Source organism: Vigna umbellata, chromosome 7, assembly GCF_029865625.1.
Source record: "Vigna umbellata cultivar VRB3 chromosome 7, Vumbellata_1.0, whole genome shotgun sequence".
Classification (NCBI taxonomy): domain Eukaryota; kingdom Viridiplantae; phylum Streptophyta; class Magnoliopsida; order Fabales; family Fabaceae; genus Vigna; species Vigna umbellata.
Genome location: NC_142171.1, coordinates 31,254,742 through 31,275,002, shown reverse-complemented (window position 1 = coordinate 31,275,002; position 20,261 = coordinate 31,254,742).

Below are 20,261 nucleotides of genomic sequence, written 5' to 3'. Positions count from 1 at the left end.
TTGAGAGGAATGAGAGAGGTGAGTAAGGGTTTGAGGGTTTCTTTTTTTTTTTTAGTTTTGAGAATGAAAATTATTAAAATACCCTTAACCTTAAAACATAGAATCCATGATATATAAGGATATTTTTGTCTACTAAAACCCGGTACATATTGCTAAAATGTACCAACTGAAGAACAGGCGTACGCGCGTTAGCAAACCCATATATATATATATATATGAATTTTAAGATTTGAATCAAAATCAAAGGAACATAATTTTGTGGTTAATTTTAGGATTGTTAGAGCATGGGTTGTTAATTGCATTATGCATGTTGTTTATCAATAAATTTTATTTTAGAGTTGGGTTGTTCAAATTTAAAAGAAAAAGATACTTACACAAGAAATTATGTTTATGAGTTTATGTAATTAAAACAAATATTATGTAATTATTCTATGTAGTTAACATACTAAAGGCAAAACGTGTCTGAAAGATAGTACAACTTATTTCGAGCAAAGTACTGAAAAAGCAAATCTTCTTTGATATGTTGATTTTAACCAACGACTATTTCACCGCAAGATAGAGAAGACACAAGATTCAAGACTAAGAGCTCAATCTAACGGATATCTTTTGAAAAAAAAGTCTTTAAATAGAAGATCATTCAAAGGAAGAATAAAGACGATAACTTACATCGTAAATATCAATCCTACGAAAAGCGTTTAGATTAAAGCACAAAAAAGATCAAACTGAAAGAGAATATGAGAGAAGAGAAAAAGAAAAGTCAAGAAATACTCTCAAGTTTCATTGTAATATTTGCTTACTATTGTAAAAAGAGAGAAAAGAGAAAAGAAAGAAACACCTAACCAGTCTATAGACTGTATTGTATTGAACACATATCTTCTCTATGAGAGTAATCGTCTAACGACTTGTAAGGAAAAGCTGATTGCAATTATGAAGAGAATTAAAACACTTGTGAAATTCGTACAAGTTAACGAAGTTTAAGTAACGTATTAGAGGATACTAGAATTTTCTAGTACCAGGCATAGTGAAACTCAACCAGTCTAGGGTAACAGCAGTTATTCGCTAAGGATATCAGGAGTGGTCAAGAATACTGCACAACTATAAGTGGATGAACTCAACTAGGTAGCGTGTTGGGTGATACCAAGAGTGCCTAGGGATACCAGAAGTGTTGAGAATACTCAGCTGTAATCTTGTTGAAGATTATAGTGGAACCCTCTAAGGATAAAGGAGACAAGACATAACTTAGTTGGAGTGAACCAATATAAAATTAGTTGTGCATTTATTATTTACTTTTGTCTCAACGCTTCTCTCATAAAACTTTTAGTTACAATTTCGTTTTAAATACAACAACTTCCCATACTAAAAAATTGTACACTAAAAAGGAAGTTGTTAAACAAAGCTCTTAACATATCATAGTCCTTAAAATATTATTGGGTTTTTCAACGACGATTCCCAGTATAACCATTGTCGTTTCCCATCCCCTAAACTTTTAATAATTGTGGTCATGAAGTTTCTTTTATTCTTTTGTCACTACTCTTTTTAACCGTCTTATTTTGCACTAGTGTAAATGTTAAAAAATCAAATTAGTAGTTGTTTATGAAAATATCAAACTTCTTACACTTTGATGTCTTGGCGAAGTGAAGTTTATTTACACTAGTACAAAAATCACGTACAATATCGAATATTTTGGGCTTTTAATGGCGAATTCGCGAATGATGTCATATAAGGAGACGTTAAATTGACGTCAAATTTAAAAAATTTGACGTTAAATTAACGTCGAATTTTGTCAATATACGACGTTAACTTAACATCGAATTTTGTTAACATAGGACGTTAATCAATTTTTTTGTGTTTTTTTTAATTAATTGTGATCCTTTTTTACAGCTCTACGAGACTGAAAAAGTAGGAAAACAACAAATTTCAGTTTTTGATATTTTATAAAACAAGAACTATGAACGTAGTATCAACAATAAACAACAATAATCAACAACAAACAAGTTCAATTGAACAACAACAACAAACAAGTTCAAACAAACAACAACAAACAAGTTCAAAAAAAAAATAACAAACAAGTTCAACAAATAAGTTCTTCAAAACGAAAACGAAAACTAACCTTCAAAAGATGGGTTCGTTAGAATAAAGTGTCGTCACTGATGACAAAGAAAGTAGAATGTGCCTATGAAGAACAAAAGCACGAAAATAATCGGTCAAAACAAACGAAAATCATACATAAAATGCATTTGTATCAAATGAAAGAAAGATTACATATGATGGTCATCAAACTTCGTTCGAGAAAAGTTTGAGAAGAGAAGAGGGTGTCGCGCGCTAAGATAAAATGAATGAATTTTCGATCTCCCGCTCAAATTTTTATTGAATTCACTAACCTTTTGACGTTTAAAGCTGGAACATTCGACGTTTTATATCATTTTACGTCAAATTACAATTCTAAACGACGTTTAATAATTGCATTTATTTACAAAAATGTTTATTCAATGATTGGACGTTAAACGTGTGACGTTATACGCTATTTTTGTACTAGTGTTAAATGTTGATTTTTTAGTTAGGCAAAACTGTTACATCAAGCAAGTGTAATGGGATGACCTAGCATTGCTTTCAACCTAACAATTGCATGAATTGAAGAGGAAGCATCTTTCTCTGGTTTGATCAAAGATTTGGACCACATCTCTTCGTAGACTAAGTAAATTATATATAAAATTTCTTGCATAAATAAACTAAACAATCGTTTGATAAACTATATTTTACTTAAATATTTATGGAGTATGGATGAACTGTGGTTTAGAATTATCCAATAATCCTTCCAGATTTTCGCATCTAAATTTATAAAGAAAGATCACAAATATTGCAGTTATTATTACTTGTAGGTATAGAGATGTCTAATATAGCTGATATGTGAAATGATATATCTCAAATATTAGAATAGTTAAGAGATTAAAATACGTTTAACATGAGTTTTACAAAAAAAATATTGCATGTATTATAATTAGTTCCAATTAAATCTATTTTTAATTCTTATCTCTTTTTACCTTCCACGTATATAGATAGAGTGCATTTATATTTTTCCTAAAAAATAATTGAAAGTTTGAATTAGTTGAATATAAGAGCATGGCTTTCTCAGAAGTAGTAAAATAAACAAGAAAAAGCATTATATATAAGTAATTATATTTTATTGGTTATTGATTATTTTTGGAAAATTAAGTTCATAAGCGAGTTAGAAGTTCTTAAGTTGATTTTAAATTAAAAAAGTAAAACCAAACTATAAAATTAGAAATAGTTAACGCATAAAAATTACAAATGTTTAACAAATTTAATTGTTAAAGTGTAACAAAATAATCAATTGTTAATGCAAATTATAGATATAGATGATACATAACGACATTCATACAAATTCCTTATCTAATTGTTTTTAATAGGAAAAAAAATACTTTTATATATAACTTAAGCACACTCATTGTATAATATATATTCTTTTCCTTTTAATTATCTAATCAAGAGATGTAGTTTTCTTAATTATTCTCATCTAACATTCCTTCAATAAGACAATAAAATACTTGAAAAATAATCCTGATAAGAAATACTTTAGTATTATATTATATTATATTATATTATAATATATATATATATATATATATATTAGTATCTTTTTCTATTGGAACTTAGATACATTAAGAAAGGTATTTACTGATAAATACTAGTACAAAATGTGTTTTTAAACTCGCACAATAGATCTCTCTTTACACTAAACTGCTGTCTATTCAGACACGGTGGCAGTTTCATTATTAACGAGACTTTATAGGCCTCGGTTCAGACTAGACCGGTGCCAAAAAGAGCTATCACTTCGGTTGTGAAGGCAACCGGTGCCTAATTAGCGGTTTCTGACGCGATTTTTGACGCGGTTAAGAGAAACCCGAGGTGGAAGGGGTATATTGCATCGGTTGGTAGGAAGGACCGAGGCATATAAGCCTCTACTGCCTCATGCACAAGATTGAGCTTAGTTGGGTCTGCAATTTTGGATTGCAGTAGACCGTGAGAAACATTTTCTGTGCTTTCTGCTTCAGTGCTTTCTGCTTTCAACAGGCAACTTCCTGAAACATTTTCTGGAAAATCGAAAATCACTATACTGCCTCGGTTTAGGTCTCAAGCGAGGCAGTAGAATCCGAGATATTGACTCGGTTCAGCAGAAACCGAGGCAAAATCCTATCGTTTTTCGACTTGGCTCACAACCGAGACAAAAAGAGGTAGACTTTTTACCTTGTCTGTATATGCCTCGGTTATGGAACCGGTGTCTATAACTAAAAATAACCGAGATCATATCCCTTGAGTGTACTAGTGAAAATTTTATTAACGTATAAAAATTTATTGGATTGAAAAAAATTTTATCAACAAATTTTAGAATTTTTATTATAATAGATATTTTCATCCATAATTTAAAATTTTTAGTAGTTAGATATTTTAGTAATTTATTAATAATTTTTGCCACTAATCTTGTCATTTATTTTTGGAGTTTGATCAATTTATAATAAAATCAATTAATAAATTTTATCAATAAAACTAGTTGAGAGTTAATTTTTTAAAATCTATCAATAAAATGACATCAAATTTTCTACTAAATTCGATTAATTATGATTTTAACACCAGAAAAAGGAGAAAAAGAATGAAATGGTGGTGGAGAAAGAAGAATTGAAACCAAAGTTGAAATAAAGGAAGGCAGAGAGAGAGGAAGAGAAGAATAATGAAGAACAAAAAAGAGAAAGAAAATAAGAAAGAAATCAAATCGCAACAATTATTTTGACGAATTATAATTGTCTGTAATTATTAATATATTTACGGTAACCATTGATAAAATTTATTAAGAAATATTTTTGCAATAGTAGAAAATTTTATTTTGTCAAAATTTTATTATTAGTGATAAATTGTATTCATCAATAATTTCGTTCCTTTTTGTAATATGATAAAAACAGTTTAATTAAAAATATAAAGATGTATAAACTGAATGTAATAAATTTTTTAATAAAAATATAATTAAAAATATTTAAATTGATGAGGTATGTAATATGTAGTTATGTTTTTTTTTTTTAATTTAAATGAATATTTGAATATAATATTGTGTGATTAGCGGTGGCGTGAACGCGATCTGAATAGACTCATTGGCTTACTCATTTAATTGTCGCCAACTCATCCAAGAACTTGAAGATACGAAGGTGTGGGGTTAGGTAATGCAAAATTCTCAACCCTTTTGGTTGGTTGTTTGGTCTCTAATTATGAATATGGTTGAACTTATAAGCCAAATATATGGATACAAAAGCATGGGATGAATCATTATTTTTATTTCCTTACAATTTGTAAAGTATAACATTAGACAAAACTAAATATAGATGTGATTTTAAGTTAATTATTGTAAAAGTTAAAGTTACTATGCATAACTTTTGTTATACGGTTTAATGTCTCAATAGGTTCCTATTTTTGTTCAGAATTTGAAATAGGTCCCTTTATTTTTTGGCGTTTCAATTGGGTTCTTATTTTTGTTAATTTGATGCAAATAAATCCTTTCCGTCAATTTCATCAAACGGCGTTAATGAATCTGTGACGTGGCCTGAGGACAGTATTGACACGGCCACGTCACATATTCATTAACGTCGTTTGATGAAATTGACGAAAAAGAATTATTTGTATCAAATTAACAAAAATAAGAAACCAATTGAAACGCCAAAAAATAAAGGAACCCATTTCAAATTCTGAACAAAAATAGGGAGTAAACCTACGTAACAATACTCTTAGCTTTAAATATTTATCTCTCGTTATTGATGATTAATTAATATCTGATTTATCTTTTTAAGAAACGGTGGCACGTGGTGCTGCATGCTTACCGACAAACCACTTCAAGCCAATCACTGACTTGGTCGGAAAGTTGAATCATTCTTTTTCCATTTCTATGTTCCTCTGTCTAACCCATTAACACCACATCTCTTTAGATTATCATTATTATCCTTCCTTCTCATTCTATCGTCATTTTTCATTCATTTTAGTTGCTTCATATAATATACAACAATTTATATATTACTAGTTTATATATGTCTTCAAAATTTAGGATTTTTTTGAAACATTTTCTAAAGAAATACAAAAATAAAACTTCTCCCCCCTCTATATTTTCTTAAAAAATTATATTTAACTTTTAATATTATATAACGTGTGATCTTATAATAAAATTATTATTAATTATTGTCATAAAATTAAATTTCTGTATGTCGAACTACTAGTCATTTTAAATATCTGTTTTATGTTTTGAAATAAAATCAGAGAGTTATTACGAAACATGAAAAGTAAAAGTCAAAGACTAATGGTCAATTTTAAAGACTATAGAACTAAAACGAATGGCTCTACAAAAAAGACTTGCTCTATGGAAAAATAATCATAAAAGTCCTATGAAGATGAAGAGAATAGTATGCTAAAAGATATCACAATAATTATACTATGGACACCTATTTATGATCAACCAACCATGATTCATACTTCATAATTTACAAATATAATTATGTGAAATTTGTAAAGACTATAAAATGATATTTTAGTTAAAACTATTGAAATTTGATTATTATAATATTAAATAGTTTTAATATAAATAATTTTGTTATAAACGATTTTTATTATTTTAAAATACACATTTTTTAGAAATTATTTTTCTAGAGTTATTTGATTTTTGTCTTAGAGTTTTTCTCTTGTGCTCATTTGTTTGAAGATCAAAAATTGTCTGAATGATTACATCGATGATATCTTTAAGTTACTTATTAGTTTAAGTTAGTTTCTACTCTCTTTTTTTCTCTTATTTCCTTTGCATGCAAAACATAGTGTTTATGCATGTGTCATCTGAGTCTTCTATAAGACTTTATGCTAATAAGTGGTTTTAACTAATGTAACACCCTAATTTGGATGTCACGAAAATACGGCAAAATTAAAATTTCGTCAAGTCGAAAATAAATTGAAAATTTTATTTCGAAACGACTTAATACAAGTTAAAATATTTTGTATCCAAATACAACACAAAAAGAAATAATTTGAACCAATTTTATAATTCTTTGCATAAATTAAATAAAAATTTAAGAAATCTCTCCGAGTTACAAATCCCCTCTTTCATCAATCTCATAGCTCCAAAATCATTTGCATTCCCATCTGAGTTCTCATATAACATACATTATATGATCATTATACTTGTACACAAAGACAAAAACATACAATTGTAGGGATAAGCTAAGCATTTAATAAACCAAACATTTTAAAAGAACCAGATATACATGTACCAATACCCATATCAAATAAATTTTAATTCAAGTTTAAAGATATACCCAAACAATTAAACTCTGTACAATAGTAACTTAATCTTTGCTTAGTCATTCACAATAAAATATTCACATCACACACAAATTATAAGGTTTCAAGTTCAGACTTAAATTATAACGCATAATTTAGCATGCCACACCTTTCGGATTGAGAAAATAAGGTTCTGATATGCAAAGCTGTTGGATTCACTTTAGATGCAACCCGTTATTGCAGCAAATGATTAAGCAAATTAATTTCATTAATTAGACTATGGAGAACTGTTAATTGCTCGCCCCATAATGACCATAGTATTCCACCACCCATCATAACCCCCTATTTTTATATTCATTCCTATTCTCCAGTTATCCATGGATTAAATTCTGAAATGAAACTTAAGCTGGCACTAAACAGACTGCATTAACATCATAATAGATATGAACATCATCTAATAGAACAAATATCTTATTAATCACAGGAACAAAATTTAACATTATTATCATCACTCCTAATCAAGAGTCTTCCCTCTTGTTAATATCCAATTTCGTCCCGATAAATAAGATTTCACAAAAATAAATAAAAAAGAACAAAAGAATAAAAAAAATATTATTTGTTTTACTATTTGCATCTCCAAATTAAATTTTTATTCCTTAATTCAATAGTCCAAAATAATTCCACACTTTTTTACTTTCTCACCACCCCTTTTCTCTTATCACACCCCACTCTCCACATCACCATCCACCTCACCCTCCATATCACATTCCACATCATTTACCTTTTTCATTTACTTTTTCCACCTCATTTCCTTATTAATTTTTATATACAAACTTTTCTAATTATTCCACTTACATTTTTTAATCATATATTCTCCACCAACATATTTTATTATTTCCTTAATCCATTTTCTCCATCTACTTTTCCACCTCACTTTTATATTAATTTCTCTTACTAACTTTTATTTATTCCATCTACTTTCCTAAATTATATTTTATCCACCACCTTCTCCACCAACTTATTTTATTATTTCTTTCATCCATTTTTCTCCATCTACTTTTCCACCCCACTTTTATATTAATTTCTCTTACTAACTTTTATTTCTTTCATCTACTTTCCTAAATTATATTTTATCCACCACCTTCTCCACCAACTTATTTTATTATTTCTTTCGTCCATTTTTCTCCATCTACTTTTCCACTCCACTTTTATATTAATTTCTCTTACTAACTTTTATTTATTCCATCACTTTTCTAAATTATATTTTATTTACCACCTTCTCCACTAACATATTTTATTATTTTCTCCATCTACTTTCTTTACCTAATTTCTCCACCCACTTTTTATATTATTTCTTTCACTTATTTTCCACACCAACTTTTACTATTTACTTTTTTTTATTATATTTCATTTCATCTAATTTTTCTACTCACTTATTATATTACTTTTCTTCATCAACTTTCTCCATCCATATCTCTATAAATACCCACATTTCTCTTCACTCCTTTTTTTCAACACACACACAATTACACAATATCCATCTTTTCTCTCTCACACCAAACATCTTCATTTCTATCCCAAAACTCTACTTCATTCATCTCTCCCACACTACATATCTTTCCACACATTTCTTATCTCCCCTATTATCATTCTTCTACACACACCACACATGAAACACTTCAACACACCTCTTCTCCTCCATATCAACATCTACATCTCTTGAAGCCTCTATTTTCACTCGCATCTTAATCGGACTATCATTGTCTTCTCATCCAGGTTCTTATCCGTTCACCTCTTCTTTTTGTTTTGAATTATCTTATTAAATTTGGTTTTATTGTTCCATAATTGTTTTTTACTGTTTTTATTCTAAATTTTCATTTGTAAACAATTTTGTTTTTCATCTCTAAAAAATCAACAAAAAATTATTTTAAAGGTTAAGCAGATGTGTGATCGCTCGCATCGTCCTTGTGCTAAAAATCTTTTCTCTTTCTTTTATAAAAAAAATACCAAAAAATATTTTAAAGGTTAAGCACATGTGTGATCGCTCGCATCGTCCTTGTGCTAAAAAGTTTTTCTCTTTCTTTTATAAAAAAATACCAAAAAAATATTTTAAGGGTTAAGCATATGTGTGATCGCTCGCATCCTTCTTGTGCTAAAAACCTTTCTTTTTCTTTTATAAAAAATACTAAAAAAATATTTTAAAGGTTAAGCACATGTGTGATCGCTCACATCGTCCTTGTGCTAAAAAACCTTTTCCCTTTCTTATATAAAAAAGACCAAAAATATAAATCTTCAAAAACTAAAAACATCCACATTTTCAAACAACAAACAATTTTTCGGTCAAAACTACGTGTTTCTTGATTCTCCATCAAAAGTGGAGGTATGTAGGAGCAAGGTTAGCCCTTGTCAGGTTCACTTCCCCAAAAATCAAAATTTATCCAAAATCATTTCAAAACAAATTTCCAAACAAACTTCTCAAACAGTTTCAAAAGAACTACGTAACCCTGATTTCTCATTTTCATGATAATACGTAGGAGCAAGGTCAATCCTTGTCGGGCACAAAAAACCAAAAAATATATTTTGTTTCTTTAGAGTTTTATTTTAGGGGATAGTTAAACATTTTGAAAACCACATCATATTCGCGTATTTAGTTAAAGGTACTGCCTTAGGGCAGGCGTTGTAGGGTGCTAATACCTTCCCTACACATAACCGACTCCCGAACTTAGAATCTCATTTTCGTAGACCATGTCTTATCATTTTATGGTTTTTCCGTAGTTTTCTAGAATAAACTATGGTGGCGACTCCAATCTCTTTTTCAAATGTTTCTTTTTTGGATCGTTGTCCCGTCGCGATTCCGGTTGCGACACCTCCTTATCACTATCAACTAGAATAGATAGCAACCTATTTTATCAATTTGTATATGCGTAAATTTCATAAGAACGAGTATAATTCGGGATAAGAAAAATCATAATTACCTAACCTTCCCAAATATAATATAATCACATGAAATTGATTCACGTGTAAGATCATTAGTTCCTCATAAACTTTTAAACGTTCTGGTTTTGTGCAAACAGAGCATATCACTGATTATAATTTTTCAGAAACATAAATTAACTTCTAAAGCAATAAACAAATGTATCCACATTCAAATTCAACCAGATAACAGATATAGACCCATATCTGGCTCGAACTAAATTAATTACACCCACATTATATCCAAACGACATTAATAAAAACATTGGAATAAAATTTTCAAAAATTACCCGTTATACAAATAAAGCAATAGGTTATAGCTCCCCATAAATATACATTTCATCAGAAAATTAATAAGAATTAATTAAACCCTCAAATCTTAAAAACAAAACCCAACATCCACTCACAATCAACATGAAAAGCAAATTAAAATGAGTTTAGGTCCCCGGCCGAGAATCCAACAACCTAAAACCCTTCCCATGATTACTCGACATCTTTCACTCCACCTCCACTTCTTCTCGGTTACACTAGTGCAGAAAAGGCTTTTAACGTCACCCTTTAGACGTCCGACACTCGAATATCCAACGTAAAAAATGACCGGTGGCATTTTCTGTAAATAAAAAAATCTATTTAGACGTCTGTTATGGGAGACTCCGACTTCTAAAGTCATTTAGACGTCTGTTATGGGAGGAACCGACTTCTAAATACTTAGCCCAAAAATTTAAAAAGTCACTTTTGGACTCCATTTAGACGTCTGATCCTGCCACTCCGACTTCTAAAGTCATTTAGACGTCTGTTATGGGGAAACCGACTTCTAAATACTCATCCCATAAATTTAAAAAGTCACTTTTGGACTCCATTTAGACTTCTAATCCCGCCACTCCGACTTCTAAAGTCATTTAGACGTCTGTTATGGGGGAAACCAACGTCTAAATACTCAGCCCATAAATTTAAAAAGTCACTTTTGGACTCCATTTAGACGTCTGATCTCGCCACTCCGACTTCTAAAGCCATTTAGACGTCTGTTATGGGGGGAAACTGATTTCTAAATACTTAGTTCAGAAATTTAAAAAGTCACTTTTGGACTCTATTTAGACGTCTGACCACGTTGCTCTGACTTCTAAAGCCATTTAGACATTTGTTATGGGAGGAACCGACTTCTAAATACTCAGTCCAGAAATTTAAAAAGTCACTTTTTGACTCCATTTACACGTCTGGTCCCTCAACTTCGACTTCTAAAGCCATTTAGACGTCTGGTATGGGGGGAATCGACTTCTAACTACTCAGTCCAAAAATTTAAAAAGTCATTTTTTTGACTCCATTTAGACGTTTGATCCCACCACTCCCACTTCTAAATCCATTTAGACGTCTGTTATGTGGAGAACCGACTTCTAAATGTCTGTATTAAAACACCGCGAACGCAAGGCAAATGTTAGGTGCACTCGCTGTTCATTATCTTCCTCGCGTTTTCTCTCCATGGGATACATTTTTTAGGTTCGTTTTCTCACTTTTGCACTGTTTTAAATTAATTTTACTTCGATTACATTACTCTTTGGTGAATTATCTTTCATTTGATCCGATTAAAATGCGTTATCTTGGGTTTTGGTGCAGTTTTGCTCGTGTCCTTGGGCGGCGTTCTTGGGTGGCGATTTCTTGCATTTTGCACTCCTCTAATTCCCTCCACTACGTTTTTAAAACCATCCAATACAAAAAAAACACACAATCCATTCTCTTCAACTAAAATATAAAGTTGTAAACTCGAATCACCTTGAGCCAGTAGTAACTCGAGATGCCTCAAGCGGAGAAAGATCCAATCAAATACAACGACGTTTTAGATGTCGGATCTGTTCAGGTCAGACGTTTATATAGACGTTCGATAACGTCTAGACGACTGGGGTTCGAGGTCCCATCAACGTCACCCGAATAGACGTTAGGTCAGGATCAGACGTAAAAAGCCCAAAATAACATACATCTAAAGCCTTTTATGCACTAGCCTCTTTGTTCCTGGTTGTAGCTCCTTTACTTCACATCCCAATGCTTGTGTTTTCTAGCCACTCATAGAACCTTACAACCAAACTCCATCTTCCTCCCAATCACTCTCTAACCGTCATACCCCACTTTTAAAACATCGTATCAGAAAGTGGATTTAAGCCTAACTCAACACCACAAACTGCCTTGTAAGGTAAGGTTTGCACCTCACTTATATATTTGGCCTTATCTCTAGTCGATGTGGGACTTCCAACACACCCCTTCACGTCGAGGTATAGACATCTCGTGCGTGAGAATAGAAATTAATGGGGTGGTCCGATAGCGGCCCCGACAACGGGTGAAAACAGAAATACCCACTTAGAACTCGCTAGGATAGGCTCTAACCATGACTCTGATACCATATTAAGAAGTGGGTTTTTAAGCCTAACTCAACCCCACAAAACCGGCTTGTAAGGTGAGGTTTGCACCCCACTTATATATTATAATTTGGCCTTATCTCTAGTCAATGTGGGACTTCCAACACATCGGAAAGATTCTTCTTTCCCCCTCTTTTTTTTCCCGCCTTACAATAGGGCGATTTAATCCCCTTTCCTCCCTATTCTCACGGCATAGCTCTCACTACCATTTCTCGTATAAATCTTATTTTATTAATAACCAACATTTTAGTTTATTAATTTATACCACAGTCTATGCAATTTTCTTGGGTCTTACATGTATACTCTGATCAAGTTTTGGTGAGTTGTAAGTATAGATAGAGTTCATTGAGATGGTGGAGTCATCTTAGCTCTTGTAGAGCAGTTAGGTCCTCGGTAAGGTAAGAAAAACTAGCTATTAAGTTTTGTTGTTGTTAATGTTTTGTTAACTTGTATTGCATGCTTGATTTGATTAGAAATTTATAAATTAGTATGTGAAGTTGTTGATGTGAATTATGTTGAATGTGTGGTTGTTCTATTTTAGAAATTATGGAATAACAGGTTAAATTTTGTGGTAATTGCCTATTGAATGATTTTAAGGTTACTGGTATGAGTCTGTGTAAATTAAGACTTGGATAACTATTTGGTTTTGCTTGGTTTCGGTCTAAAAGTTATGGTTGACAAGTGAATTTCTATAGGGAGTGTTGTTTGAGTGAATTGAATATCGATGGTCTTTATTAGTGGTATTTAAGACTTGTTAGGCATCATAGTTCACCAAAGTCTAATGAGAAATGGGTGAAATCTGGTATGGGAGTTTTTAGAGTGTTGGTTTGATCTAGTGCACTTAATTCCTGACCAAAAGAGCAAAATGGTATTCAATTGTTATTATATCCAAGCGGAACCCACTACCTCCACCAATCACTAACTTTTCTCTTGTTATTTGCATACACATTCACAACCCACATTCTTCCTCTCTCTCACTTCTCCACTTTTACTTCTCTTTCTTCTTTAAATGTTGTGGGTACTACTCCAATTACAAAATACGAACTTCATTTCATGTCACTTATTTTTGCTATACCAAGGGTAACTAAAGGACTTCTCTTACACTAGTGCCCCATGTCAGAATTACCTTTGTATGCCAACTAAAACTACACTTCAACTCTATACTACACTAACAAAAGCATATTTTGCTTCTGTTTTATGAACCCAATTCATAACACAGTACCTATTATACCCCCATTACATGCAATCACACTTATTTGTAATGACCCATCTTCTCACTAATTCTCTTTTTCTTCGTAGAACCTTCCACAACTTATACCCCCGAAGAGACCTACATGTCATGACTCATTGAGCCTAAAGTTCTATAACAATACCCATACACTCTTGCAGCTACACCACCCTAGCTCCTACTTTACTAACATTGTCCAAATCTGCCATAACAACCACTCAGTGCAATGAATCCCTCTACTACATTCATGTACACATCCAGCTCCTCTCATATAATCTTAAAACAGGTTCTCACATACTACTTCATAAAATATAGAAAGTCTAAATTTAGTTCCTAAAACATGTAACCCTACATAAGAAAGATATCTATGGCTTTTTCCATATTCACTATACTTCCCAACTCCACCACACACACCTACATAACCAACAACCTCTTACCCATACCAAGAACCTCATAACCTATGTTGGTTAACATGCACGCGTAAACTTATGCCTAATGCACCCATGTTCACGGTACATACTAATGGAATCCTATTTAGGGAATCCACTCAAAGAAAGGGAAGTTGAAGAAGGACTTTTAAAAGTTCTTTATTGTTTTCTTTCTCTAAGTCTTAGAAGGATTATCTTCTAATATGTTGATATTGTTGTTTTGTAGGGTTAATAAAGCTAGGAGATCATGGATTAATCATTCAAGAGCCTCTTTGATCAAAGGAAGCAAAAGAGAAAAGTAAGACATTTGTTTGGATGACTTCTAGATTGGAAGCAAGCTTTCCGAATTTATCATCACCCCCTAATCAACACACCTTTGCCTATTTATCATTATCAACTAGAATAGATAGCAACCTATTTTGTCAGTTTTTATATGCGTAAATTTCAAAAGAACGAATATAATTAGGGATCAGAAAAATCATAATTACCTAAGCGAGGCAGTATCTTTGATGATGAAGGTGCGAAATTGTTAAGATGTGATGAATAATCAACTCTAATTATTGAATTTAAATTTTACTGCTTGATTCTATTCTTTTACCTTGTTTTTAGCTAGCTGATGTAGGTCCAAAATAGGTTAAAACTGTTGCAGGTTAGGAGTTTAAGGTTAGTAGCTAGCAGAAAAATAAAGTATGGAACATGGTTTGTAGTTTTTGTATGAATTTTAGTTGAAAGGTATGGTTAGAGCCTTCTAGTAAAACATCTAACTATCCCTTTTAACCAAAATGATCTTTATTGTTTGTGGCTATTATGAACTATGGTTTATAATACATATTATATGGTTTACTTACTCATGTTGTAGACTTTTATAAAAAGAGAGGGAGGAAACAAAAAAAATTCATCAGTTTTGGCTCCTGACTAACATGAAGGTTTAGGGCAAGGTGGCCTGTGTTGAAGTTTGTAAAACAATGTTCCATGACTATCAGTGTTGCAAGCATAGTTAGCAACACTATTTAGCATTTTTGTAAAAAGAAAATTATGTTACAATATGCTTGTCTTTATATCTTAACTATCAGGTGTTGAAGAGGTGTCTTTAATAAGCTTGCATTTACTTACATGATTTGTTCTGTTTTCTTTAGGTGTACAAGGACATGAATATGGTTGCTCATCTTGTGAGAAGAGCTAAAAAGGTTGTATTCTGATAGGATATAGGGTGATAGATTATAAGGGGTTTAGGATAGAAGGAAGAGGAAATGAGAAGGGCAGTTAGGAGGGAAGAGTTATTTGACAGTTAGTTAGTTAGTGGGAAGGGGAAGAGAAACTTTATAAATAGGGAGTGGGTTCTGTATAGGGGGAATTATTGAGTGAATTTGTTGTAAGACATGAGTTTAGCCTGTAGAGGGAGGTTATGCTCCTAACCATTCTTTGTAAAGAGAGTTCTTTTATGGTGAATAATAGAAAAAGTCATTCTTTCATTACTATTTCTACCTATTGTTAGTATTCTTAATTAGGTTTCAAACCCAAGAACCTAACAAATTGGTCTGTCGGATCAAAGTGGGGCTGAAGGATCAAGAAGTTGTTGGATCATCAAGGAAGGACTACCAGATCAAGAAGCTGTCGGATCATCAAGGGAGAACTGTCGGATTCCGCTTGGGAGAGGACTGTTGGATTCTGCCTGGGAGAGGACTGTCGGATCTCCATAAGAGAGGGCTGCCAGATCAAGAAGTGATCAAGAAAAGGTGGAGGCATGGAAGGAAGAAACAATACCTTGGAGAGGAGGACCAACGAACTGAAAATGAACATGGCAGAATACAGAAGAAATATGCAAGAAATTAGAGAAATGTTGCAAGAAATCAAGATTCACTTAAAGGGCTTAGGAAGAAGTAAGGAATCTGCCATGAAAGGGCAGGAAGAAGATTCAGATGAAGAGGAGATAGAGGAAGACAGTGGTGAACAGAATTGGAGGCAGCAGGTAGAATTGGCCAGGTTGGAGGGGCTGGACCCATTGGGATGGATCTCTCAAGCATAGAAGTTTTTTGACACCCAAAATGTCACAGAGAAGGGGAGGCTCATGTTGGCTTACAACTGCATGAAGGAAGGCACAATCTATTGGTTCAGGGCCTGGAAAAATAAAACCAAGAACCTTTCTTGGAAAGGGTTGAAAGAGGCATTAATAATGGGGTTTGGAGGAAGAGATAGAGGCTCTATTTTTTTAGAAGAAAAGAGAAACAAAAGCTGCAGTTTTGAGTGTTGATGGTTTTGCAAGAATTAGAGGGCAGGATAGGAGAGAAGAAAATATATGTGGAGAGGAAGACAAGGATGAAAACTGTGATGGAGACATAAGTGTGACTGCTGCTGAGAAAGTAGAAAAAGTTGTGGTTTTTACTGATGCTGAGAAAGTTGCAAAAGTTGTTGATTTTACTGCTGCTGAGAAAGTTGCAAAAGTTTTTGTTTTCAGTGGAGATAGTGTGGTAGGTTGTGGTGTGAATGTCAAAACAGTTAACACAGGAAAGAAACGCTCAGGTAGAGGAGAAAATTCAAGCAATTGGGAGTAAAAAGAAGAGGATGCCACTAACAATAATGGAGCTAGGAAGGGTGAGGAGACACCAATTTTTTCGTGGGTGAAAAGAGAAAAGTTGATCACTTATGAAGGGATTGAGACCCAAGATCAAACAACAGGGGCAGCAAATGATTTTAAAGTTCAAAACACCAAATGATCAACAAAAGCACATCCAAACAGCAAAGAAAATGTAGTCTAGGGGTGCAAGACTTGGCATCAAAAATCCAAGCACCTTTCTTGGAAAAATCTGGCCCCAACTCTACTAAAGATAGTTGAAGGGAACAAAAGAAGCAGTATATGTGAGAATTAGACAGCAATAACACAGATGGGGAGTGTGGAAATTTTACATGAGAGTTTGCAAGTAGATGGAGTAGTTGCCAAAAGTGTTGTTGCTACAAGGGTCGATGAAGTCAAAGTTGAGATTCTGAGGACTTGACAAAATTGGGCTAAAAGAATCCAGAAGAGTGGAAGTCATTGGAGGAGAATTTGCCACCCCCAAGCCTCCAGACTTGAATTAGAGGGCAGCATTGATAACGATTTAAAATATCGTTATCTGTGATGTAATTTTGATACTAAATGCACCCTTTTTTACTTAGAAACTTGTTTGGACTCATGTTTTTTCATTAAGTTGTGTGAATAAGAGAGTTGAGGTTGAATTTGATGATTTTATGACTAATTCCCTTTGTTTTGATAGAAAATGAGTTAATACAGGAAGCACAGATGAAGTGCTAAGGATATAGAGCTCAGAAAGGCCTAGAAAAGCACTAGAAGAGGGAGCCGCACGAAGCTTGGGCGACCTACAAGAGGCTTGAGCGTGGAAAAATTGACGTCCGCCACCCGGGCGTCGAACCCCAAAGCCTGGGCGAAATTGAAGGCTCAAGCCCTACGAAAATTGACGTCCACCGCCTGGGCGCCCTAAATGGGGCCCCCGAGCGTCGCGTGTTGCAGATTTGACCTAGTTTTTGCTCTGTTTTGACTCTTTTGGACTGGGCCCTGTTTCTACTTTGTTCCAGCTCTAGGTTCCAACTCTATTTAAAGGACCTAAAGGCGGGAGCTTCCTCTTCTACTCTTAGGGTTTCCCTATCTCATGTTTTTCCATTATTCATCTAGTTTCTCCATGTCTATGGGGAACTAAACTCTATTTGCTGTTGGGAAATGATGTAACCTTGTGAACTCTCATGTATTTGAATTGATTCTTAATCATATATGCTTCATTCATTAATTGTTAGGGAATTCATCTGTTTTAATGCTTTCTCTATTTAACTCATTTAGTCGCATGACTTATGAATTGCATGAGTGTCGGGAGGTTCCTTACAATTCAGGTTCTTGTTGAATTCTCCCAAGGGTAATACTTCTTAGGGATGAGGGTATGAGTACTTGGTCGTCTTAAGCTCTTGATCTTTGTGTTACTCTATTATTGATATTCATATTTAATTTTCTGTCTTTACATTTTAAACCAATGAAAATTAAATATGAATGCAAATTGATCAATAGTAGAATATCACAAAGATGAACGAATGTTGTTTAATATGAGATGAATATGTTGTTGGGGTTAGATTTCACCAAGCTCCCTTTGATGTATATAAGAATTTCTCTTTATGCATTAACGTTAACGTCACTCACTAAAGTACTTAGAACCCAATCCCTTGGCGCAATAAGCCTGTCTTAATTCCTAGTTTGTGCAATTCCTAGCGTTCCTAGAAAATTAAGTCTGAAGATCAAGAGCTTAAGACAACCAAGTACTCATACCCTCATCCCTGAGAAGTATTACCCTTGGGAGAATTTAACAAGAACCTGAATTGTAAGGAACCTCCAGGAACTCATGCAATTCATAAATCATGTGACTAAATGGTTATGCTCCGAACCATTCTTTGTAAAGAGAATTCTTTTACTGTGAATAATAGAAAAAATCATTATTTCATTACTATTTCTACCTACTGTCAGTGTTCTTAGTTAGGTTCACTAGTAAAAAATGTGCTTTTGAACTCGCCTAATAGGCTTCGGTCAAAGAAAAACCGAAGCCTATTCGAAAGCGATGGCAATCTTGTAGTTTTCACCAACTTATATGCACCGGTTTAAGAATATTCGAAGCATATAGAGCATTTTACCTCGGTTCAAATCATAACCGGTGCCTAATACTTTTTGAAAAAGTTACCTGCGTCTCTACAAAATTGAGTTTTGGCCTGACACGTGATCTAGTGCTTCGGTTCTATACAAAATCGGTGTCGAAAAAGGTTTATGCCTCGGTCAATACAGAACCGAGGCCTAAGATGGAGTAGTTAGGTAAGAAAGAATGGATGAAAGAAGATGAGAGGAGTATGAAAGAGGAAGCAGAAAGGAGGGCCGATGGGAATATATTAATGGCATGAATCCGCGTGCACGCAATTGCTCTCCAACATGATGAATCACTGTCACATCCCATCCCATATTCCACCGCCTGCAACTTTTCCTTCATCCACTCCTAATCCTAAAAAATAATAAGGCTACTTCCTCTTTTATTAATTGCACCTCCACCAAGCACGTGCTTCACTCATTTACAAATATACTTCAGTTTCATCAACGGTGGATATGTTGCATAATGGTTGACCCCTGAAAGTGACTACACACATCACAAACGAAGAAGGAGGAACTGGAGCTAGAGTTGGAGCAGGAGCAGAGTTAGATTCTTGAGCTCCACAAAGCTCGTTGGAACCTCACCGGAGAGAACTTTGTTGGACAGATCCATCGACTTGAGACTCTCCAGGTTCCCCAACTTAGGAGTGAGCGATCCGGAGAGCGCATTCACCTGAAGAAAGAGCGTGTCCATATTCTGAAGCCTTCCGAGGTCAGCCGGAATATCGCCGGAGAGTCTGCAATATGCGGCGTCGAAACGGAGAAGTTGAGACAGGTTTCCAATCTCCGGCGGGATGCCGTCGGAGTAAGCGTTGTAGTAGCCAATGTAGAGCTCGCGAAGCACGGTGAGGTTTCCAAGCTCCGGGAGATGTTTCCCATGAGTTCGTTAGGTCTTGTCAGGTGCCATACTTGGGAGGGATCTGGCCGGAGAAAAAGTTGTTGCCGAGGTGGAGATGACGGAGGAGGGGCATGGCGGCGATGGCGAGGGGGAAGGGACCGGTCATGTTGTTGTTGTAGAGATCAAGGACTTGGAGATTGGCAAGGCGGGCGAGGTTGGAGGGGAAGGTGGCGTTGAAGACGTTGTTGGAGAGGTTGAGATGGCAGAGGACGGAGAGTGCAGAGAAGGAGGCGGGGATTGGGCCGGAAAATTGGTTGTCGGCGAGGGAAAGGTAGGAGAGGAAATGGGGGTTCAGGAGAGGGAGAGAAACGACCTCGGTTCCTGATGAACCGAGGCATAA